The sequence below is a fragment of the Phyllostomus hastatus genome, unplaced genomic scaffold (assembly GCF_019186645.2).
Source record: "Phyllostomus hastatus isolate PE091 unplaced genomic scaffold, TTU_PhHast_1.1 phas_contig_16, whole genome shotgun sequence".
NCBI classification, from domain to species: Eukaryota; Metazoa; Chordata; class Mammalia; order Chiroptera; family Phyllostomidae; genus Phyllostomus; species Phyllostomus hastatus.
Window position 1 is genome coordinate 1,123,210 of NW_025333643.1, and position 25,922 is coordinate 1,149,131.

The window sequence follows — 25,922 nt, forward strand, 5'->3', positions numbered from 1 at the left end:
AGGTGCTACCCCCATAATGAAGCTCAGAGGGACTGAGTCTGTGTAAGTTTTTCATGGGCCCTTTAAGAGAGGAACTGCTGGGGAATCCAGCAGTTTCTGTCTTTCATGGTCTCAATCCTCGCTGGATTTTACAGCTAGAAGTTATGGTGACTTCTCTTCCTGAGACTGGAACTGTGGGCTGGGGGTCCTGGTATGGGGCTGGGACCCTTCACTCCTGAGATATCCCCCCAATTTTTATCTGCCACACATGGATGTGGGACCAGCATATTCTGTGTCTGCACCACTCCCACCAGTCTCAATGTAGCTTCTTCTTGAATTTTGTAGTTGTAGGACTTCCATTCAGCTTGATTTCTGATGGTTCCGAATGATGGCTGTTCTATAGTTTAATCACAATTCTGATGTGGTTGTGTGAGGAGGCAAGCCATGTTTACTCACTACCTTCAAGTGCTTTTTTTTTAATTACAGATTTTATGTATTTGTTTTTAGAGAGATAGAAAGGAAGGGAGGAAGAGGATGAGAGAAACATCGATGTGTGAGAGATAAATCAATCAGTTGCCTTCTGCACAGCCCCAACTGGGGACCTGGCCCGCAACCCAAGCATGTGTCCTGACTAGGAATCGAACCAGTGACCTTTTGGTTTGCAGACCAGTACTGAGACACACCAGGCAGAGTGAGTTGTTTTTTGTTGTTGTTGTTTTTGTTTTTTATCCATGTTAAAAGAGGTCTCTAGCTCTTAATCCTGCCTAGTTAACATTTTGATAGATTTGCATGAAGACAATGTCAGCATTATCAAACTTGTAGTTTATTAAATCTATGGACAAATAAATAAGCCTATTTATTGAATGACCAAATCAGGATTTTGTTTTTAAGTTGAGAAAAAGGGTTTCTATGGCAAGTTACCTCAGAAGGTGATCTGACCACAAATTCCAAAATGGGCAGGTCTTGGTAAGTAGTCACCTCTCAGGCATGTAACCTTTTTAGTAAAAAGTTTATCTCTGACTTAAGCAAGACCTGTTCCTTGCTTCTGTGCCTGGAGGTTAATACATTTTTGAAATGCCTGTTTTCATATCCTTCGAAGAACCACCCTCAAGAAAGCACATAATCTTTTTAACTATCTTGTAATCTAATCCTCACCATGCTTTCTGCCACCCTCATGGAATCTTCCCTTCCTTCCCTCCTTAGTTCCAAAATCATAAAAGAAGCTGCAAATGGCCACTCTGGGAAGTCTTTTCCTATGTCTTGAGATCTTGCTTCTAGACTTATCCTCTGTTTGGCTCAAATAAATTATTATAAAAATTCTCTACAGATTTGGACAGTTTTACCTCAACAAAGTCAACAGATCAGAACCAATCTGATATAATAAAATTTAATACAGATAAATGTAAAGTCCTACCAAAAAAACTCTATTAAAGAATTGGTAAAGCATGAGTTAAAAATTGAAAGAGCATGGACAAAACAACACAAGAATTTTAGCTGATTATAAAATTGATAATAAAAGGTAACACACATAGCACTTAAATGTCAGGGACTATTCTAAATGCTTTACATGAAAGTGCTCATTTATTCTTTTAACAACCATGTGAGACAGGTGTTATTAAAAACCCCATTTTGCAGATGAGAAATCTGAGGCCCAAAATGGGTACTTAATTTATTCAAGGTCACCCAGCTAATAAACTAGAGTCAGAATTTAAAACCAAGTAGGATAGTCCCATAGTTCTCCTCAACTAGGACATTATTATGAGTTAATAGTGTGATGTAGTTGCAAAGAAGTATTGACGTAAAAACATCCAAACATGTAGAGAATTTTCATGAGCTCATTTGAGCCAAACTGACAACATATGCCGGGGGAGAAGATCTCAGATGATCCAGAGAGTAACAATTTTGAGGCTTCTTTTATGCATTTGAACTTAAGGAGGGAATGTAAGGAAGATTACATGCTGGTGGGAGAAAGCAAGGCAGGGATAGGATTATAGGACAGGTAAGATTATATGCTCTCTTGAGGATTCATATCCCCTTCTAGGAGCATTATTTCTGGCATTTCAAAGGTGTGTTGACCTAGATGCACAACAACAATGGACAGAACTGGCAAAAAATTTTTCACTAAAGAAGTTACAGGTCTGGGGCATGACTACCCACCATGACCTGCCCAGTTAGGAGTCAAAGGTCAGATCACTCTGTGAGGTTACCTTCCACAGACCCCCTTTTAGTTCATACTAGCAAGTCTACTCAATCTTTATTTTAAAAGTTTTTTAAAATATTTACCCAAGATATGTTTATAGATTTTATTTTATTTTAGTTTTTTAGGATTTCATTTATTTTTAGAGAAAGAAACACCAATGTGTAAGATACATTGATTGGTTGCCTCTTGCACGCCCCCAGCTGGGGACCTGGCCCACAACCCAGGCATATGCCCTGACTGGGAATCGAACTGGTGACCTTTCAGTTCACAGGCCAGCACTCAATCCACTGAACTACACTCATCAAGGCTGTTTATTGATTTGAGAGAGAGAGGAAGTGGGGGAAAGAGAGAGAGAGGAATATCGATCAGTTGCCTCCCACAGGTGCCCTAACCAGGGATCAAAACCAGAACCTAGGTACATGCCCTGAAACCGCAACCTAACTATGTGCCCTGACCAGGGATCAAACCTGCAACCATTTGGGGTATGGGATGATGCTCCAACCAGCTGAGCCACCAGGCTAGGGAGAGTCTGCTCTTAATCTGAAAGTGCATGCTTTAAAATTTTCTCTATAGGTTAGTACCTAATTTTGGGAACCACACTTAATCAAAACAAAATTATTGGAAGTTAAAGACTGAGAAGGTTATGCCTAGAGAAGAAAACAATCAGTAGAATATAAGTATCTTCAAATATCTGAAAGCACACATACAGAGGAGAGTACTAGAACAAATGAAAATATAACTTGTAGTTTGGTAAAAGGAATAATTTTAGTCTATATGCCGCCAAAGCAAGCTAAAAGACATAATTTTATAAAGATCAGAATTGTCCAAAAATCTTCACCTTAGGAAGCATGAGACTATTAATCTTCTCTCCAGAAAAAAATATGCAGACACATATAATTTTGCATTAAATTTGCACGGGTGCAAAGTCTACTTTTAAATCTACTCATGCTCCACCTCTAGAGTCAAGTACCCCAGAGTAAAATGGAAAGGTAAAGGATAAAAAGACAAGGATATTCAATAATCCTTAGCAATTCACTCGCAAGTTCGCACACATCCACTTGAACGTGTACTATGTGCTGCTTTCTCAGTGGTGCCCTGTGAGAAACTGCGTCTGGGGAGCAGCAGGGAGCAGCGGGGAGCAGCGGTCTGCCCCAGGCTTGCCCCTGATCCTGTCACCCCTAGGACCCCAAGTCCTGGCCTGTTCTTTTTCTCTACCTAAATAAAACTTGCTCCCAACTCTCAAAATAATATTGTAATAATAATCTTTAAAATTTCATGCACCTTAAAATTCTGTGATCTAAAAATATTCTCAACTCTATGCTTTCTAGTTTCTTCTGAGATTCATGATGATACATATTGCAGGAACAGTTTAAATATGACAAAGTCAAAAAAAGTCAAGTTTGCCAAGCGACAATATAAACTACGAGTAAATTCAAAATACTAGGGCTTATTATTCAACCTTTAAAAGAAATGTTTACATTTAAAGATAAAAAATGCTAATATACTATTCAATATCTAATATTTAATGTCCAAATTAGAAATTTCCCTCCTCCGTTTTTAAAACTTCATCTTAAATTCTCCCTTTCCACCTGTCGTTCCTGGTTAACTGTTAAGAAAGACAGACCAAGAAACAATGGGCTAGAAGTCAGAATACTTAGGTTCTAATTTACTACCTTTGAATTTAATTTTGGCTTAGTCCATTGCCTCATCACATTCTAAAAATTTTCATATATCTAAAAGGACTTTAAAATGGTGAGGTACTATGTAAATATAAATAACCCATGTAATTATCAACAGCAAGAAAACAAAGTCAGTCTTTTCTATAAAGTTAAAAAAAAAGCAAATAAATATTCACATTTCAATTCCTAATTATAAAAAGCAATCTTTGACTCCTTAGGGCATATTTTAATGTATAATTTTTATCTACAAATACTTTCCACATTAAGAATAAACATATCTGGTGCCCTGACTGGTGCCTGTGGCTCAGTGGATGAGTGCTAGCCTGTGAACCAAAGGGTCACTGGTTGGTTGGACTTCCAGTCAGGGCACATGCCCAGGTTGCAGGCCAGGTCCCTAGTAGGGGGTGTATGAGAGGCAACCACCCACTGATGTTTCTTTCCTTCTCCCTCCCTTCCCCTCTCTCTAAAAATAAATTTTAAAAATCTTTATAAAAAAAGATTGCTTTGCATGGTTTCAGCATTTATAAAAAAATAATAAACATATCTGTACAGTCAAGCTCAAGTTATATTGAGAGGACATAGCTCAGACAGCTAAGAATTTTGGCTACAAAGGAAAAACTTGAAGGTGCCAGTAAACTACAGTTACACGAAAGGAAAGTTACATTACCACAAAATGGTCATAAAGTATTATCATTGCTTGAAAAATCCATTTCCTCTCTTAAACCACTAGAAATAAAGAGAACTAAAAAGTTAAGAGTTGAATAATTATTGTGCCTTTATTAACAAACATAAATGCCACACTGCTGAAACTGCAACTGTCCTGCCAGAACAGCACTGCAGATGCCGTGCGTGCCCTTACACCAGACTCAAGATCCAGGCACAAGATGTTCCAACAAATCACATGCATCGGGAGCCAGAGCACAAGCCTGAGAGAATCCAGGTTCTACACATTTGATTTTTCCCTTTGGTGCTACTTCAAAGTGGACACTGCTATTAAAAGTTTATTCTAGTCATAGGATAGTGATAAACATTTAGCTAAATTATAGGCTAACCAATGAAATGGAAAAGCAACATGCACTATCAGACCAACTAAATTATTTTATTTTATTTTTTTATTGATTATGCTATTACAGCTGTCCCAAACTTTCCTCCTTTGCTTCCCTCCGCCCAGCAACCCCCACTCCCTAGGCAATACCTTCACCATTGTTCATGTACATGGGTCATGAGTAAAAGTTCTCTGACTACTCCGTTTCCTATACTGTACTTTACATCCCCATGGCTATTCTATAACTACCTATTTGTACTTCTTAACCCTCTCAATTCTTCACCCATTCCCCCACAACCCTTCCCATCTGGCAACCTTCAAAAAGTTCTCCATATCTATGATTCTATCTCTGTTCTTCTTGTTTGCTTGATACATATATATTCATATTGTTGATAGATATGTATTTATTGCCATTTTACTGTTCATATTTTTATCTTTTTTTTTTTAAGTAAGTCCCTTTAACATTTTGTATAATAATGGTTTGGTGATGGTGAATTCCTTTCAGCTGAATTATTTTATATTTAATTTTGAACAGACAGTTCATGATTACACCATGTAGAGAACAGATGAATAACTTCAGCTATATTTATCAAGTGAAGATGATTTCAAGACATTCAGAGAAAAGTGGTCCATGAAATACTAGACTGTAGAAGTCAAATGAAAAAAAAAACCCAACACTATAGTTTAGGGGAGAAGGGGAAAGGAAGAGAATGAGCTATTGACTAAAAAGAGAGCAAATATGTAGGATTGGGACTCTGAGCCCTCTGAGATAGAATGAGGAAGAGAAAAGTATTCAAATGCTTAAAGAGAGCTTCAGCAGCAAATATGGAAAGGGATGAGCCTGTTAACTGTTTCAAGAGAAAAGACAAACAATACAAGGAACTTTCCTTAACCAGCATTCACGGTAGTCAATGAAAAAAATGCCGAACTGATGCATGGCAGTTAAATATGCTGTGAGCTTTGCTCCACATGCTTCCCACAGATTTGTCCATTACTCCTCATAACAGCCCGAATGGGCAGATACTACTATTTTACAGATGCAGAAACTGAGACCACACACAATGCAAGGTAACACAGGCTGGCTGAGCGCTCATCCACTTAGCTAAACTGTCTCTCTGCGAGAGCTTACAAAAACCTTTGTATTTTCTGTGGAGAGGGGACAGGCTCTCTGGAATTTCTCACAGGAGTCTAGGCCCAAAAAAGTGAGCCTAGACTTAGAGCAAAGTTCCTTTATGGAGGTTATGAGATTCTTCCAAGAGCACAAAGCTTTGTAACTCTGAAAAACATCTAGCAGAGACAGATGGAGATGTGTGGATCTTGAAAGGAAGAAAAGACAGAAAACAAGACTTAGAAGCCATCCTTCCCCCATGAAGAGACAGGGAGAGTTGAAAGCAGCTAGCCTTTCCTCTTCTGCACGAGGTTGACTCAGGGACGTTGCCTCCCCGCAAAGTGCAGTGTGTGTGTGTTGGGGGGGGGGGGGGAATGCTTTCCTCTACACAATCAAGGGTTACTTGGCCAGGTCTGGAAGGATGCGTGGCTATAAACAGATATGACTCGGGGTGACAAGGGCCCCCTCCCCCCCAGGCGCAGGGAGGGAAATTTGCCTAGGAGGGTCTAAAGGCCCTCAGCACCAGTGCCCGCGCCCTCTCCCCCAGACCTTACCCCCACAAGGCTGCAGAAGACCAGGTGGGCAGGCAGCGCTGTTCTTCCGAGCCTGGGGCACCCGTGCTTGGCGGTGGCCCGGTCCGGGCGGACTCACTCGCGGGGCAGGGGTCGGAGATTCGCGGCCTGTCCAGTCAAGGCCCTGGAGTTCGAGGCCCCAGGACACCGACTGTGTGTGCGCCCTCGACGCTGCCCAAAGAGGAAGGGTCGGGGCCCGGCCGGCGCTGAGCAGTGGCAGCCGCCCCAGGCGAAATCGCAAGCGGCTCCGTCCGCCCGCACCCGGCCCAGCCACTGTCCCGCTTCCCGGGCGCGAGCTTTGGCGGTGGAGCAGCACAATGAGAACCGATTGGCCCGAGAATGAATAACGTAAGGCGCTTCGCCCCCGCGGATTGGCCGAGTAGGCAGTGCGTGCAAGGAGTAAACAAACCCCGCCTCCAGGCTTTCCAAAGAGAGGAGGGGGCCCCAGAGGTGAAGGGGCGGGGCCGTGAGGTGAAGGGATATTGTGCTGCACCCTGGGTTTGTTCAGCGGAGATTCCCAAGGAGTGCCCGGCAATGCCCCTGCCACCTGGCCTCCCAGCCGCCTGCAAGGCGGGCTGCAGGCCCGAGGCCTAAAATTTATAGACCAGTCCTTTGCATTCTCCCTTCCCCCAGGCTTGACTTTTCCATCCTCCCCCATCGCTAAGCCCCGAGACAGGAAAACCCCATCTCTTTTGAAAGAGGGTAACTAGGCGGTTACCTCTTGGTCCCCAGGCCTTTGATGCGCCTCCCCCTGGGAGCAGCTAGAAACGGAACGGAAACAAGTGGCTGTGAGACCACGTGTGGGGCATCCTGTGATTATTCAAAAAATGGATTAGAACTCACTGGGGATGTGGGTTCTTAGACAGGCAAGTAAGATCCAAACCAGGCCAAGTTACCATGTCACGTGGAAGCTGAACCAAAAATCGCGACACGTAACCCCAATACCTGTCTGTTAGTTCAATATTAAAATGCGTGTCTACTAATTCTGTGCCTCTGAAAAATCTTGTGTAAGCTTACATTCTAGTGGAGTGGAAAAGACAATATGCAAAAGAAATATGTAAAATAGAAACTATGATACGTCCTGATAGGAAAAAAATGTAAGCAGAAAGGGTGTTTGAGGGATGGCTTCTGTTAAATAGGGTGCCCAGAGAAGGCGCAGAAAAGGTACCATTTAAGTAAATACCTAAAGGGGATGAGGGAGTCTTAGAAAGCACCTTTGGACCTTTCTCTGGGGTGGGGTGGAGAGACAATTCCTGCATCATTGTATGTAAATAGTTCCTAGGAGTTCAAGAATGCCAGATGCAGCACTTTCCCACTGATTCTAAAATGATTGATTACCTTACATTGTCCAGTCACAAATCAATAGGATTTATTTAGTTTCCACAGAAATTTTGTTAAGGTTTTATGGTAACAACTACTGTTCATGCACTCGAGGGACAAAGATACATAAGTGGGCAAGACAGACAAAACCTCCACCCTCAAGGAACTCAATCTAGCAAGGGAGATGGATTGTAAACCACCTGAGTACAAGTGTAAGCAACCATAATAGAAGTAGGCACGGCACTTGAGCCAATAAGGGTAGTGGGGTAAGGGGTGTTATTAAGGAGCTATAACTTTCTCAGAATCTCTTTGTCTATAAAGAAAATTCAGTACTAAATATTGGAGTAAGGCTACGGCTATCAGGGATTAACTGACCTCTCACAAGTTTCTAAGGTGAAAGTCTGAAGATAATATTCAGTTGAACCATATGAAATTGCTAATACTTGGCAATTTTCATTCCACTCAGCTTATTCTCTTAGAGTTAACATGAGGATTTTGCTATGTAATGCATGTAATAAGTGTTCAATAAATGATGGCAATTATTATAACTTGATACTTCTTTTGAAAAAATGATTTAAAAGCCAATGTTTTATAATACCGTCCAACACTATGCACCAAGTAAAATGGGCAGTGAAAGTTCCAAATTTTTATTTTAATCTAGCTGTGTTTGATTTAGATGTTTTCCAGTTTGATCTAGCTGTGAATTTCCATGACCTAATCAGAGCATGCTGCAAAAGACACTAAATGTTAGTTTCACAGCAGGCCAAGAATTTTAGAATAAGAAACAGCTTGGTTTTGAAGTAAAAAACTGAAACTACTCCAGAACAGAATAAATTGTCAAGTTGCTTCAGGGAGGAAAATTTATGTAAATCAATTTTTCATTCCCACTCACAGTTCCAATTTAGCAATTTGCACAATAGTCAGCTTTCTCTCTTCCTTCTTATTTCCCCATTAAGGGATCTTATTTCCTTTGAATAGAAAAAGAAAGCTCCCACCATCTCCAGTGCCAGAGAGTAGATGTTTGAAACACGACAGAACACTTATTGATTCAGCAAACACTTATTGTATGCCAAGAACAGTGCAAGGCATTGGAAATACAAACATAAACGTCCAAAGAACTCTGTTCTTGGGTGGTGTTCTTTGTGCTTGGAACAATCTGCCAGTTCACCCACACCTCACTGACATGTGCTTTTACATGAGCTTAAACAACACTTTCTCCAGAAACGCATCCTCTGACTCTCCATCACCAGCTCTTTTCCCATTAAATCGTGTTTGCCTTTCTAACATTCATCGAGCTTGTAGTTATTCATTTGGTATCTGTATCCTGTGAGACTGCAAGCTCCTTGAGATCCAGAGCCAGGTCATCCTGTTCACTGTCCTCAGTGCTTATGAGAAGTTCTGTAAGTTTTTACTGAATGGATGAGAATGCCACAGCCCAGCACAGCTGGAGAGAGGAGAAAGTCTCTGCTTGTAACTGTGCAGGCCTACAAAGAGAGGGCCATGAAGATCTGTTGTAGTTAAACCCGAGGGATTGCCACGTGCTGCTGCTCTGCTGGGCCCAAATGCTGCTCTCTGTAGGTGAAGCTGTTGGATTCCTGCACCTGTCAAACTTTAATGTGCACAGCAGTTACTTAGAGATCTTATTCAAGTTCAGACTCATTTCCAACAAGCTTCCAACTGGTGCTGGTGCTGCTTGTCCACAGTCTGAGTAACAAGGTCCTTACTAGCACCTTTACTTAATGGCACACTTTGAATTTTTTTTTTTTACTTTTTAAATTAAATTCATTGGGGTGACATTGATTAATAAAATTATGTAGGTTTCAAGTGTAAAATTCTACAATACATCATTGGTGTGTTGCATTGTGTGTTTACCACCCAAAGTCAAACCTCTTTCCGTCACCATTTGTTTGACCCCCTTTACCCTTTACTGCCCCCACCCCCTTTCCCTCTGCTGAGCACCACGCTGTCATCTGTGTCTATGAGTTCTTCTATGTGTGTTTGTTTTGTTTGTTCGTTTGTTGCTTTTAGTTTTATATGTCATGTATGAATGAAATCATATGGTTAGTGGCATTTTTTATCATACAAACAAAACAATCTGTAGTTATCCAAACAATTATATATGTGACTTTAAAAAAAAAGCCTGCAGTTTTCACACCTAATTCATCCAGAAAAAAAAAGCCTCCAGTTTTCACACCTAATTCATCCAGTGACTGAAGAAAGAAATAATACTTAAAAAGAAAACTAAGCCCTGGCTGGCATAGCTCAGTGGATTGAGTGCGGGCTGCGAACCAAAGTGTCACAGGTTCGATTCCCAGCCAGGGTACATCCCTGGGTTGCAGGCCATAACCCCCAGTAACCGCACATTGATGTTTCTCTCTCTCTCTATCTCCCTCCCTTCCCTCTCTAAAAATAAACAAATAAAATCTTAAAAAAAAAAAGAAAACTGTGTATAATCAAGGCCTGGTCTTCCAGAGACAGTCCTGCTGTGTGCAGTTGAGTCACATCAGTAGGGCAAAGAAGAATCAACGCTTGGGACCTTCCTCAGCAAGGGACCCTCCTTCTCCTCAGTTCATCGTGGGAATGACTTTGTCAGGGTTGTGAAAGGGGTTCACAGTCACCCTTAATAAAAGCAACCTCTTTTTAATGTCAAATCTAAAACCCTTTCTATGATAAAATATTTTATTTATCCTAAGAACATAAAGGAAATGTATATGGAATGAGTAATGAATAAACATTCAAGTACCAGCTTAAGAAATAGAATCCTAATGCCGCTGGGGCTCTGGGTGTTCTTCCCAACATGCCTCTCTGCCTTTCCCTCCCCAGACAACCATGTCTTAAATTATAATTTCCTTGGATTTCTTTATAACTTTAACACACACGTATGTAACTTCAAGCAATATATTGCTTAGTTTTGCATGTTTTTTTAAGATTTTTATTTATTCATTTATTTTTAGAGAGGGAAGGGAGGGAGAAAGAGAGAGAGAGAGAAACACCAATGTGTGGTTGCTGGGGGCTGTGGCCTGCAACCCAAACATGTGCCCTGACTGGGAATCAAACCTGCGATGCTTTGGTTCGCAGCCTGTGCTCAATCCACTGAGCTACGCCCGCCAGGCCTAGTTTTGCATGTTTTTATACTACATACATTTGGGTTCAAACTTTATTATTCACCTGCAAATTAGTTTTTTATTTTTTTTTCATTGCTTGTTTTTAAAGAGAGAGGAAAGGAGAGAGGGGTTAGAAAGAGGGAGAAAGAAGGGGAGAGAAACATCAATGTAGGGGAGAAACATTGATTGGTTGCCTTTCATAGGCACCCCAACTGGGGAACAAACCTGCAACCTAGGCATGTGCCCTGAATCAAACCCGAGGAATCAAACCCGCGACCTTTAGGTTTGCAGGATGATGTCCAACCAACTGAGCAACACTGGCCAGGGCTGCAAATTATTTTTTCACTCAACGTATTATTTGAAAGTATCATCTATCTTGATGGATATGGTTCATTTATTGTCACTGATGTAAAAATAGCAAAATCCACATAGTCCATTCTCTTATTGGTAAAGTTTGAGTTTTGTTTGTTAGGAATATTCTTGTATACCTCTCCTTTGTACATGTGAAAGTTTCTATAGGATCTTAGTCATGTACGATGATGGGAATCAAAATATTTAACAGCTGGTAATTACACAATCTTTGCTTGTTCTCCTTCCCCGCTGCGACTGAGGCAACTTCTTACATGCAGGTAGTTCACTTGGGAGAGTGATTTCAATGAACAAGAGTAGGTGCTAGACAGAGTGAAGCATGCAGGCGGGAAAGCTAAACCAAAAACATGTTGCTGAAATGATCGCTGCTGAAGACTGCTGAGGCTTCCTGGTGCAGGAGACACTCTGAGGAGCTGCAAAGAGCACACCTCAGTATCAGCCACTCAAGCAATAGAAGAGGCTGCGTTTACACACTGGTTCCCCTTCCCATTGTCTTAAAGTCACACCACAGGTATCAACTCTGTAGCACTTCCAGGCCTGAACAAGGGTGAAAATGACAGAGTGGGTTCCAATGAGTATTCCAAGCGGGAGGCAGAGAAATTCCAGCTCAGAAAACAGGAGCCATTGAAAGGGAAGCTGCTGTCAGGTGTCACCTGAGCTTCTGATTACTGCAACAACTGGAATAAAGAGGTGGGCCAAGAGGATGTAAAGTGGGGCGAGAGGTGACCAATTCTGATATAAATAATTGAATAATAAATGGAGGAGAAGAGAGAGTCAGCTTTTCCTTGCAGTAGAATTCCAGGGAATAAATGTGAAGAAAGAATAGAAATAAAAAATCGCCATCATTAGGCAAATAATACTGGAATGATTGCTGCAGGCAAGAAGCATCCTTGGATGCGAAAACTAGTGAGTAAAAGTGTGATGGAAAACAAGGTATTTATATGGCCTAAAAATGTCTCTTCATTATTAACCAGAAAGTAGAAAATAGTGACCTTAAGGTGGAATAACCAGCAGACACCACCTGAATCAAAGGCTCGACATTAACATCATCAACATGAAGACATACTGGTGCGTCTTTCCAACAGGCACGGAGAAGACCACAGCATCACTTCTTTGGTTTTCTCACAAAAATTCAGAACCTTAACCTAATCACATGAAGATGTCAGGCCAACCCACATGGAGGGACATTCTATCAGAGAACTGCCAGTATTCTTTTAAAGTGCCAGTGTCATAAAAGGAAGACTGAGGGATGGCCACAGATTGGAGAAGACTAAGGAGATGTGAAAATTAAAAGCAATTTGGGATTCTGATTGACACCTAGACCGGGAAAAGGCCACTAGTTGGAAAACTAACAAAATTTATATAAGGTCTATAGATTAGTTAACACTGTTGTATCAATGTGGATTTCCTAGTTTCAGTAATTATATTGTGGTGGTGTAAGAGATCAATCAGGAGAAGCTGGATGAAGGGGAATTTCTGAGTACTATTTTTATAATTTTTCTGTAGGTCTAAAATTATTTCAAAATAAAAAATGTAAAAACGAACTACAGGGGAATCTTATTAAAACACAGATTCTGCCCTGGCTGGTGTGGCTTAGTGGATTGAGTGCGGGCCTGTGCACCAAAAGGCTGCTGGTTTGATTCCCAGTCAGGGCACGTGCCTGGTTTGTGGGCCAGGCCCCCAGATGGGCTGGTGCCAGAGGCAACTGATCGATGTTTCTCTCATACACTGATGTTTCTTCCCCTCTCTTTCTCCCTTCCTTCCCTCACTATAAAAATAAATAAAATTAAAAACAACAACAACAACACAAGTTCTGATTCAGAAGCTCTGGAATAAGGCCTGAAATACTGCTTTTTTGAAAAGCAGTCCGATGGCAGTGAGGCTACTGGTCCCAATAGCATATTTGAGTAGGAAGACTCTTTTTCCTCCCCTTGTAGTGAGGTGAAATTGACATACAATAAAGTAAGCAGGCTTAAAGTGAAAAAATTGATGAGTTTTGACATATGCATATATCCATGAAATCATCGCCACAATCAAGATAACAAATTTATTGAGAGACAACTCCACATGGCTCTCTCATTTCTGTTTGTCTTGAAAGCAGAGGCTCTGAGGCCTTTCTCATAAAATAGAGATAGTGTCTTCTTCCAGAGTAGAAGGCAGTTTTGTTTACTGTCCAACATAATAAAAACAATGTCCTCTGTAGCAAACATTGGGCAGGTTAACTTGCAGTCCACTACAAAAGACTCAGGTTTCCTAAGCTTGAGATTTCTTAGCTGTACTGCAGACTTACTGTGTGCATAGCATCAACCTGGACTGCTCTGAGTAGGAGTTGAGAGGCAAGGGGAACCAAGGCAAGTGTGAAGATCCTAATGTTCGCTGTGCCATGAGTAACTGCGTCCTTCATCTCTGGTCCAGGAGTGTCATATCTTCTGCCAGGGCTCATGGAACTGTGGAAGGCTAACTTGTTAGTTTCCAAGAAGAGCAAACTTTCAGACTTCTGTCAGTTTTTTACAGTGTTTAGTGATGAAGCTGGGATGCTAAGAGAGATAGGACAAGGACTGGCTGGATGAAATGAGAATTCCCTAGGATTCAATAGCTAATATTCTTGCTCACGTGGTGGTGGGGGGAGGAAGGGAACCTAGCAAATGTAATGTATGTACCTTGAAATCTCCACCTTTAATCTCTAAAGATATTTTTAATTTCTTTTTATTTATTTAGAAATAAATAAAAGATTTATTTATTTTTAGAGAGAGGGGAAGGGAGGGAGAAAGAGAGAGAAATATTAATGTGTGGTTGACTCTTGTGCACCCCTCACTGGGGACCCGCCTGCAACCCCAGCATGTGCCCTAGCTGGGAATCGAATCAGCAGCCCTTTAGTTTGCAGGCTGGCACTCAATTCACTGAGCCACACCAGCCAGGGCAAAATCTCCACCTCTTAATAGGTTCTGTTTATTTTTCTAAATAGTGAAAAATCCAGTATTACTCCATATTATCCCCACTTCCTTTTTCCTACAATTGCTTTTACATAAGCCAGATTCTTTACAATATTGCTATTAGATAGGTAAGTTTCAGGAAAGTCAGCTCCACAGTATCTCCATCATGCCTCCCTCTTCCTTGTCCTTCTCGCTAGACTAATATACTTTCAACTAATATAAAAACCAAAACCATCTCTCTCGTCTAGTAACTTGATATTTATGGTCCCTCAAATTCCCTACTATGGAGTGATACCATGAGCTTAGAGACAGCAATAGGCTCCCCTACGGTCAGGGAATAGAATCCCAGGGTCTGACTGGAGCTTCTACTACATGGAGGGCACTGTGTCTGTGCAAGCCCAAAGCAATGAGCAGAAACACATCAGACAAAAATGGCTTTATACACAATATGTATAGTTCAATCATTCACTGTTTCTTTGTAGTTTCCCAAACAAGTTTATATGATAATTTTCAGAAGGGATTTTTAACAGCTGCAGGCTAATTCCATCATAGTCATATTTGAAAGTATCTTTCCCACAGTTATTATAAATCTAAATATTTTAAAAGATGGTATATTTTTGTGACAAATTATATCATCTTTTTCCCCACTACAAGGAGCAAGCCTTTCTTTGCTGTCCCCTCTTCTGCATGTTAAGTTGTTACTGTTCCCTGTGAACACTGGCAGGGACTAAGTGCCTGATCATGGGAAAGTGGTGACCTGAACTTCTCGTCATGAAATGGGTATGATGAGATCCACTGAACCACAAAACTGCGTGTCAAAGAAATACAAGTTGATTCGGCATGTACGAATTTGGGCCCATGCCATTCTGAAAGACATAAGTAAACTTCCTGGGCTGGGAGCTCAGACAATCGTGGTTCTTTCTCATATCTTACCTGTTTTACTTGCTGTTCCTCAGTTCACACCAAGAGTCTCATGGGGAGTTCCCTATGCTCGGCGAACAGTAAAGGGAAAAGCCCAGGGCCTGATTTATAAGTGGATTTTCATGGTTTGCCAGCATTACACTATGATTCTGTTGTATGATTTGTCATCGTAATCCTGCAGCAGTCTGTCAGCCACAGACAACTCTAAGACAGTTCGGTTTCCTGGCACAGCATGCTCCTATTGCAGAGAACTTGCTTGCTCTGAGTCCTCTTCCAAACTGGCAGCCTTGCGGATTACTTGGTAAATAGGTCAGCGCTGCCAGCACTGCATGTCCCCCAGTGAAATATGTTGCCTCCAAAGCCTCAAGAGGCCCACCCGGATTATGTCTCTTTCTTTGCTGCAGATAAAATGAAATGCAGCAACTGATCTCTCAGGACTATCCCACATGCTCCAGAATTTGAGACCCTTAGATGCCCCAACCATTTTTGACAATGTCACTGAACTTTTACAGGATCTATATGCCACACTTAATTGTCTTTTTAAATTATATTTTATTGATTATGCTATTACAGTTGTCCCAATTTTTTCCCCTTTGCTCCCCTTCACGCAGCACCCCGATTGCCTCAGGCAATTCCCTCAACATTGTTCATATCCATGGTTCATGCATAGGTTCCTTGGCTGCTCCCTTTCCTATACTGTACTTTACATCCCCATGGCTATTCTGTAACTACCTATCTGTACTTCTTAATCCCTCACCTCTTCACCCAGTCTACCCCAACCCCCTCCCATCTGGCAACCATTAAAACTTTCTCCGCATCCATAATTCTGTTTCTGTTCTTGTTTGCTTAGTTTGTTTTTTAGATTTTATAGTTGATAAATATGTATTTTTTTTTGTCATTTTACTGTTCATAGTTTTGATCTTCTTTTTCTTAAATAAGTCCTTTTAACATTTCATATAATAATAGTTTGCTGAGGATGAGCTCCTTTAATTTTTTCTTGTCTGGGAAGTTCTTTATCTGCCCTTTTATTCTGAATGATAGCTTTGCTGGGTAGAGCAATCTTGCCTGTAGGTCCCTGCTTTTCATGACTTTGAATATTTCTCGCCAGTCCCTTTCAGCCTACAAAGTTTCTTTTGCAAAATCAGCTGACAACCTTATGGCAATTCCCCTGCAGGTAACTAATTTCTTTTCTTTTGCTGCTTTTAAGATTCACTTTTTATCTTTAACCTTTGGCATTTTAATTATGATGTGTCTTAGAGTGAGCCTCTTTGCATCCATCTTGTTTGGTACTCTCTGTGCTTCCTGGACTTGCATGTCTATTTCTTCACTAAATTAGGGAAGTTTTTTTTTCATTATTTTTTCTATTAGATTTCCAACTTCTTGCTCTTTCTCTTCTCCTTCTGGCACACCTATAATGCCAATATTGGACCTCTTAAACTTGTCTCAGAGGCTGCTTATACTCCTTGTTTTGGGGGGGATTCTTTTTTCTTCTTGTTGTTCCAAGTCATTGTTTTTTGGTTCCTTATGTTCCATATCATTGATTTGATTCATGCCTTCATCCATTGTTCTGTTGTTCTCCTGTAAATTGTTCTTTATTTCAATTAGTGAATCCTTCATTTTTGACTAGATCTATTTTATGCTATTGAAGTCCTCACTAAGTTTCTGAAGCATCCTTATAACCAGTGTTTTGAGCTCTGCATCCAATAGATTGTTTATCTCCATTTCACTTAGCTCTTTTTCTGGAGTTTTGATCTGTCCTTTCATTTGGGCCCTGTTTCTTTGTCTCTTCACTTTGGTAGACTTCCTCTGTTTGTTGCTATGTATTAGGTAGAGCTGATTAAATTCCCTATCTTGGTAGTGTGGCCTAATGTAGGTGTTCTGTAGTGTCCAGGGGCAAAACTTCACCTATATCACCTAAACTGGGTACTCAAGGTGTGCCCTTTGTGTGGGGTGAGTACACCTTCCTCTTGTAGTTGAGCCTTGGTTGCTGTTGGCAGGTCAATGGGAGGGATTTACTCAGGCCAGTCAGCTGCAAACATTGGCTTTGACCACTTTAACCACCAGTCTCTGCCCTCTGTGGAGGATCAGCTGTACTGGAGCATGGTGAGAGTGCTCCAGTGTGGTCTGTAGCTGTCCACTGGGTGCGAAGGCTCTGGGGTTTCCTGTGTGGTGCAGACCAAGGTCAGCCTCCACCTGTGTTTTGCCTGGGTCACCCTGCCTGAGCTATAAAGCAATCTGAAATGGCTGCTACTTGTGATGAGCTTGGAGATTCCTAGGCGAAGCCAAACTGTGAATCTAGGTTGGCTGCTGCTAGTGCCAGGCCCGGGTCTCACTGTAGCCAGCTGTTGCTTGTTTGATAGGATTTAGGAAGTTGTGAAGCATGAGCCAAGACCAATCATATGGAAAAGCAGCTGGGTGGGCAGAGTCTCTGGGGATCTACAAGGTGGGTCAAACAGTGTTAACCAGGTTGATGGATGCCACCACCAGCTTACCAGCTCTTTTTTCGGGGGGGGGGGTGGAATTTAAAACAGGGCCAATGGGCTCTGCTCGCCTTGGTGCCAGACACTTCAGTTTCTCCCTGTATGCCACTGGTGCCTTTCAAGCTGCTACCCCAGTGCTGGAGCTCAGAGGGAATAAATCTGAGTAGGTGAGTCCATGTATGGGTTCTTTCAGAGAAGCTGCTTGGGGCTCCAGAAGTTTCTTCCATCACCTCAATCCCTTCTGGTTTTTGGAGCCAGAAGTTGTGGGGACTTATCTTCCTGACACTGGAATCCTGGGCTGATGGCCTGGTGTGGACTGGGACTCCTCGATCGAGAGCTATCCCTCCCAAATTTTTATCCACCACATGTGGGTATGGGAACAGCCCCTCCCACATCTGTGCCCCTCCTACCAATCTGGATGGATGTTGTTTCTTTACTTCTGTAGTTGTCAGACTTTCATTCAACTAAATTTCTGATGGTTCTGAGTAATGGTTGTTCTCTATTTTAGTTGTAATTTTGATGTGGTTGTGCAGAGGCAAACCATGTCTACCTGTGCTGCCATCTTGACTGGAAGTCAATTGTCTCAATAAGACAGCTAGAGTGCTTCTAATATCTGCTCACCAGATCCCATTAGCTAGGTGTCAGGAACCAACGTAATGATCTGGGGTATACAAAGGTGATCAAGTTCACCCAGACTTTATTACAACAGAAGGGAGGAGAGTGGATATAGCATAAGGCCAGATGGTAAAGGTAATCATCAACCCTGCCATCTAAATGCAAACTTACAAAAAAATTTATTATCAATTGGAATAAAGCATCTGCTTGGATCAAACACCCTCATACTGCACTCTACAGCTGCCTCAGGTCCACTGGTGGTCACCTGCACATAAGACCCTGGTGCCTGGAATCGTAGTTACAAATTTCATCACCACATGATTCTACTTACAATAACCTTTTGTCATTCTTTATTGCCCACTGTCGAGCATTCCCTAAGCAGCAGCATGGTGGATCGCAGGGTCGCCGGGGTCACTCCTGCAGCTGAGAGGTTGGCTTCCCATACCCCCACAGTCAGCTTTCCATAAGGATGCAACAAGCCCAAGTGGATTTAGGCCAGATCACATCCCCGCACCTGGTGCCACAGTATGACACGGAACTGGAGGGACTGGGTGGCAAACTGCACAGCTGGTGATGGTTTGATCTGCCATTAAAGAGCCAGCTCTAAACTATAGCCACGAAGTTTTACAGACTTACATGCAGGCTAAGAAGCTGCCTCTAACTAAATACATTTTTCTTTTTGTTGAAAAAAGTCCTTTAAAATTTATTTTTAAATTTCTAACAAGCTCTATAAGGAGTAAGATTTCATATTATTTGTATATTTGCAAATATTCTTGTTTTTTTTTTGTCCCTAGTAGTTTAATTATATAGGTTCTATTGGGACTACCACATACTCTGCATTTTGAAGGTATTGCTCAATTTATTTCCTGTCATCTGTTTTGCTGATGAGAGATCCAGTGACAATTTTACTGTAACAAAATGAGACACATTCACTTTAGAAAAGTTGTCTCTTTCCCTGGTAGATAGCTATATAGTGTTTTTTTCTTTATCTCTGATTTATCTGTAGCTTCTCCACTGTGTACGGCTTCTACCTGAGGACAAAATCTTTCAGCAATTGTCTCTGTATATTTCTCCCCATTATTTATTCTCTAATTTCTTTTAGGTCCATATTAGACTTATTTTGAAATTGCCCACTATATTTTCAATATCTAATAGTTCTCTAAAAATATCTGTGTATGTGACTATGCTGCATTCCTCTTTTAAAGATTTTATTTATTTATTTTTAGAGATGGGAAGGGAGGGAGAAAGAGAGGGAGAGAAAGTTCTATGTGCAGTTGTCTCTAGTGCACCCCCTACTGGGGATCTGGCCCACAACCCAGGCATGTGCCCTGACTGGGAGTCGAACTGATGACCCTTTGGTTCACAGGCCAGTGCTCAATCCACTAAGCCACACCAGCCAGGGCTAACTATGCTGCATTTTGGTAAAGTACTGTCTTCAAACTGATTTCCTTCAATTGTAAACAGTTTAAACTTTTTGAAAAACTTACTGCCATTAATTTATTATAAAGGATATTTTATCATTATAAGTGATAACGAGGAACAGCCAGATAAAGAGGTGCATAGGGCAAAGTCTGAAGGCGTCCCAACCACAGAAGCTACAGTTCCCACAGAGCTGGGTAGAGCCACCCTCCTAGCTCATCCAGTCTGGAAACTCCCCACACTCCACTGTTGGGAGATTTTATGAAGATTCCAGTATGTAGGCACACTTGATTAAATCATTGGCCATTGGTGATGTGACCAGTTTAAACTTGATCCCCAAATTTTGAGTTTTTCTTTTCAATTATCTTTTCATATTTCTAAGTGTTCCATTTAAAAAATATCTAGGTGTATTTGATTTATTTCTGTCTGTTTTTGTTCTTTACTAAAAGAAAATATCTTGTAAAAAAAATCCTAGCTTTGTTGAGGTATAATTGATACACCATAAACTGTACATGTTAGACATCTATATACACCCATGAAACCATCACAATTAAAAATGAACAGCCCTGGCTGGTGTGGCTGAGTACATTGAGTACTGGCCTGCAAACCAAAAGGTTGCCAGTTTGATTCCCGGTCAGGCACATGCCTGGGTTTTGGGCCAGGTCCCCACTTTGGTGTGTGTGAGAGGCAAATGATTGATGTATCTCTCGTACATTGTTGTTTCTCTCCCTCTCTTTCTCCCTCCCTTCCCTTTCTCTAAAAATAAATAAAGAAAATCTAAAAAAAAAAAAGGAACATATCAACACCTCCAAAAGTCTCCCAAATCCTCTTCCCTGCTGATCTAACTCAGCGTCCAGGCAATCGCTGATTTGCTCTTTGTCATTGTTTACACTCCATACGATCTTTATAGAAATGGCATCAGCCCTGGCTGGCATAGCTCAGTGGATTGAGCGCGGGCTGCGAACCAAAGCATCGAAGGTTCAATTCCCAGTCAGGGCACATGCCTGGGTTGCAGGCCAGGTCCCCAGTGGGGGCCACATGAGAAGCAACCACACATTGATGTTACTCTCTCTCTTCTTTTCCCTCCCTTCTCCTCTCTAAAAATAAATAAATAAAATCTTTAAAAAAAAAGAAATGGCATCACATAGAATCTACTTGTTTTCTGGCTTCTTCAACTCAGGCAATATTCGTAGATGTCCTGCGTGTCAATATTTCATCCCTTTTCATTGCCGAGTTCTCTGTTGTGTGGATATACCCTCATTTGTTTGTCTATTTGTCCGTTCATGGATTTTTAGTGGTTTCCAGGTTTTTTTGGTTATTACAAATAAAGCTACTATGAAAAGTTATGTACAAGTTTTTATAGGGACATATTCTTTTATTTCTTTTGGGTAAATAGGTAGGCATGAAATGCCTGGGTTCCATGGTAGGTATACATTTAACTTTCTAAAAAATTATGTAATTATTTTCCAAAATGTTTGTACCATTTTGAATATGCACTATTTATACTTGATTCCTTTCTCTCTGTAATTCTCTTTTTTAAATTAAGGTAATATTCACATAACACACAACTGTTTCCAAGTGCACAACTTGGTGATATTTAGTGAATTTACAATGTTGTGCGAACACCACCTCTGTCTCCAGCGTCAAAACTTTTTGTCTCCCCAAAACATCATGTACCTATTACGTAATCACTCCCATCACCCCTGGAAGTCTTGAATTTGCTTTCTACTTTTTGTATCTGCCTTTTCTAGACATTTCATGTAAAAGAAATCACACAACACATGACCTTTTTGGGTCTGGCTTCTTTCACTGAGCATGTTTTTGAAGTCTGTCCCTGTCATACAGTATCAGTACTTCATTCCTTTTTATGACTAAATAATATTTCATTATATATATATATCAGTTTGTTTATCTGTTTATCCATTGACCGGCATTTGAATTGTTTCCAACTTTGGCTACTGTGAGGAGTGCAGCCATGAACATTCATGAATAAGTAACTACCTGTTTTCAGTTTGGGGGGTATATACCTAAGAGTGGAATTGTGGGGTAATATGCCAACTGCCTGTTTACTTTTTTTTTTTTGTAGAGTTTTTTTATCCAGAAAAAAATCCAACAAAGTTTTCCAACCCCACACTGGAGGGCTATGGGTAGGAGAGGTGCCTGTCCATCCAGGCCTGTCCCCAGCCCATGTGGTTTTGGTGGCAATAAGGGGTGTGGGTGATGGTCCCCCCAATAAAAATGGTGTATGTGTGTATGTTTGGGAAGGAGAGGGTTGCAAACCAGTTGCGGGGATGGTAGTAGGAAGGATCAGAATTGGGTCAGAATTCTGCGGCCTTCCCAATTCTGATGCTGAAACAAGCATCAGAATTGGGAAGGCCGCAGAGGGGAAGCATTTTATCATGTGTCTCGTTGACCATACCACCATGGGCACCTTTGCCCATCAGTGTGACTAGCGTCTTGGCATTCACAGTGACAGCGATGTTAAAGGTGCAGGCCTCGGCTGTGCTCTTGGCGCAAAGATCCGTGATAAATTCCCCATCCTGTAGCAGTAAGTCTGGGATCACAGAACATTTCTGGCCCCCAAGGGTCAGATCATTCACAAAAGAGCTTTGACCAGTCTTTGCCAACCAGGCACCAGCCTCAGCTGGCGTGAAGCTGAGGAAGGTTTTCCTGGGGACCGAGGCCCAGCTAGAGGATAAGGCCTTATAGCCGACGATGGCCATGTCCTGACAGGCCAGGTCCCCCAGGGGGTGTCCGTGAAGGCATTCCAGCTGGCCAGGCTGTGTGGCTGGGTTGGGCACCGGCTGGGCTCCGAGGCCTCCGGCTGGGGGGCGGGACACGCGCTGCCTTCCAGACTGCGGCTCCGCTAACCGTACATGTTTAATTTTTTGAAAAACCTCTGCGGAATTTTCTATATGTTTACTCACACTTTCCTTTAAAAAACATCATAGCTATCCCAGTAGGGGTGAAGTAATATTTCATTGTGGTTTTGACATGCGTTTCCTTACTGTCCACTTGATGTTGAACACCTTTTCATTTTGGCCGTTTGCATATCTCCTCTGGAGACCATTCAAGACCTTTGTCCATTTTTAATTTGAGTTGTCATTTTTTTTTTTTTTTTCACAAGGGCCGTGTTGTAAGAGTTCTTCAGGTATTCTAGATACTAGACTGTTGTCAGGTATATGATTTGGAAATATTTTCTCACATTCTGTAGATTGTTACTTGTGTTTTTGGTGTCAAGTCTAAGAATCCATTGCCAAGTTTCTTGCTTTTATGTATGTTACTCCTTTCTTTATTTACTTGACCTATTTTTTAAAAGGTTTTACTTATTTTATTTTCAGAGAGAGGGGAAGGGAGGGAGAAAGAGAGGGACAGAAACATCAAATGGTTGCCTGTCACACACCCCCAACTGGGGACCAGCCCCCCACTGGTCCGTGCCCTGACCCGGAATTGAACCAATGACCTCTCTGTTCACCAGCTGACGCTCAGTCCACTGAGCCACCTCAGCCAGGGCTCTACTTGACCTATTTAACTAAAGGATTTTGAATTGTATTTCACCTGATGATTGCCTAGTTTCAAGGCTGGCAATGGAAGTTTTCGTAGTTGTCTCTCCTCCACCTCTCAGTTTCGTTGTGTTCACTTAAACACTTGGGTCTCCATGTTAGCACTCGGTCTCCCGTGTACACCAGTGATCTCCGATATAGAAAGAAATGAGGGGTCTTACAATTGTAGTCCAAGAGCCACAGAGAGCAGCAATTTGGTTGAGATTTTTTTATACCACTTAAAAACATATTAAATTCTAACTGTAGCCACTATTTGTTAAAAATTAAAAATAAAACTACCATATGACTCAGCAATTCCACTCCTGGGTGTTTATCTGATGAAGCCTGAAATGCTAATTTGAAAAGACATAAGCACCCCTTTGTTCATTGCAGCATTATTTACAATAGCCAAGAATACAGAAGCAACCTAAGTGTCCACTGATAGGTGAGTGGATAAAAGTGTGATACATATACACAACAGAGCTCACTCAGCCATAAGAAGAATGAAATCTTGTCATTTAAACAACATGGATGACCCTAAAGGATGTTATGCTAAGTGAAATAAGTCAGACAGAGAAAGACAAATACTATACGATTCACTTATATGTGGAATCTGAAACACAAAATAAATAAAACAAACAAAACAGAAACAAACTTATAGATACAGAGAACTAACTGATGATTTCCACATGGGAGGGGCACTGGGGAAAAAGGTGAAAGGATTAAGAAGTAACAAAGAAAGCCCCAGTTATAAAATTAGTCAAGGGGGTATAAAGTACATCATAGGGAACATAGTCAATAATATTGTAATAACTCTGAATGGTGTCAGATGGGTGATAGACTTATGGGGAAGATTACAGAGGTTGTACACCTGAAACTAATGTAATATTGTGTGTCAATTGTAATTGTAAAATAAAAAATCATTTTATGCCCTTGCTGGTGTGGCTCAGTGGATTGGGTGCCAGCCTGAGAACCAAGGGGTCACCAGTTCAATTCCTAGTCAGGGCACATGCCTGGGTTGTGGGCTGGGTCCCCAGTAGGGGGCACACAAAAGGCTATCACACATCAATGTTTCTCTCCCTCTATTTCTCCCTCCCTTACCCCTCTCTAAAAATAAATAAATAAAATCTTTAAAAAAATAAAAAATTATTTTAAAGACTAGCAAGGAAAAAAAAGGAAGACCAACCCATGGACTAAAAGATATAACCACCAAATAGAGTGTGTGTGTGGAGTCTTATCTACATAATTTAAGTCAATCATTTAAAAATCAGGCAGTCAGGGAATTTTGAACATGATAGGTAATTTATGATATTAAGGAAATATTGTTGACTTTTTGAGGTACCATAATAAGATGGTAGGGAAGTGATTTGTCTGTATGTATTTTTATTTTATTTGGGTATACTGGACATATAAGTTTCAGGTGTAGAACATAATGATTCAGTATCTGTATATATTGTGACCTGATCACCACGATACAGTCTAGTTAACATCTGTCACCACACAAGCTTACCACATTTTTTTCCTTATGATGAGAACTTTTAAGATTTACTCTTAGCAACATTACAATTCAACTGTACAATACAGTATTATTAACTATAGTCACCTTGTTGTACATTAGTTTCCATGCTTTATTTATTCTATAACTGGAAGCTAGTACCTTTTAATCTCCTCACCCATTTTGCCTGTCCCTACCCCTTTGGCAACCGCCAATCAGTTCTCTGTATCCTGAGCTCCTTTTTGGCTTTTTATTTTTAGAGTCCATATAGAAATGATACCATGTGGTATTTGTTTTTGTCTGAACTTGTATGACTTAGCATAATGCTCTCAAGATTCAATTACGTTGTTACAAATGGCAAGATTTCCTTCTTTTTGTGGCTGGATAATATTCCACTGAGTGTACACGGCCTGTCTTGAAAAAGTCCAGCCATTGTTAACACAACGAGAATGGGGTGCACAACATCCATGTAACCTGGCAGCCAAGGAGAGCGCATATGTGTGAACAATGCAGACTTCACTGTACTAGTCAGTGAGGGTCGTAGACACTATTGAGTGAGCATGTGTACTGTGTGGCCATCACCTTCAAAATGACTGAGATAGTAGAGCAACAAATCTGCATCAAATTTTGTGTTAAGCTTGAACATTCCTCTCTTGAAACTATTCAGATGACTCAGAAGACCACAGCTATGGGCAACTGGTGATTGGCAGCTTCATCGTGACAATGCACCTGCTCGTACATCACATCTCATGTAGAGATTTTTGGCAAAATGTCATCAAATCTCCCAGGTAACTCAGCCCTCTACAGCCAAGATTTGATGCCCTGTAACTTCTGGCTTTTCCCAAAACTAAAATCACCTTTGAAAGGGAAGAAATTTCAGATCATCGATGAGATTTAGGAAAATATGACAAGACAGCTGGTGGTGACTGGGAGAACTGTGTGAGGTCCCAAGGTATCTACTTTGAAAGGTACTGAAGTGTCATTGTCCTATGTACAATGTTTTTTGTATCTTCTTTAATAAAAGTCTCTATTTTTCATATTACATGTCTGAATACCTTCTGAACAGGCCTCATACATACCACATTTTCTTTATCCATTCACCCATTGATGGGCAGATGCATTGTTTACATATTTTGGCTAT

General features: G+C 41.1%; 1 protein-coding gene across 4 annotated transcripts in view; it reads right to left on the reverse strand.

The window, feature by feature from the left end:
• The window catches only part of TFDP2 (transcription factor Dp-2), a 163,283-nt gene extending 156,408 nt beyond the window's left edge, over window positions 1-6,875 (reverse strand). For all 4 annotated transcript variants that reach the window (XM_045832102.1, XM_045832104.1, XM_045832103.1 and 1 more), the window contains exon 1: window positions 6,566-6,875. The gene's annotated coding sequence lies outside the window, so the exon portion shown is untranslated. The remainder of the gene's footprint in view (window positions 1-6,565) is intronic.
• Between the last annotated feature and the right edge of the window lie 19,047 nt (window positions 6,876-25,922).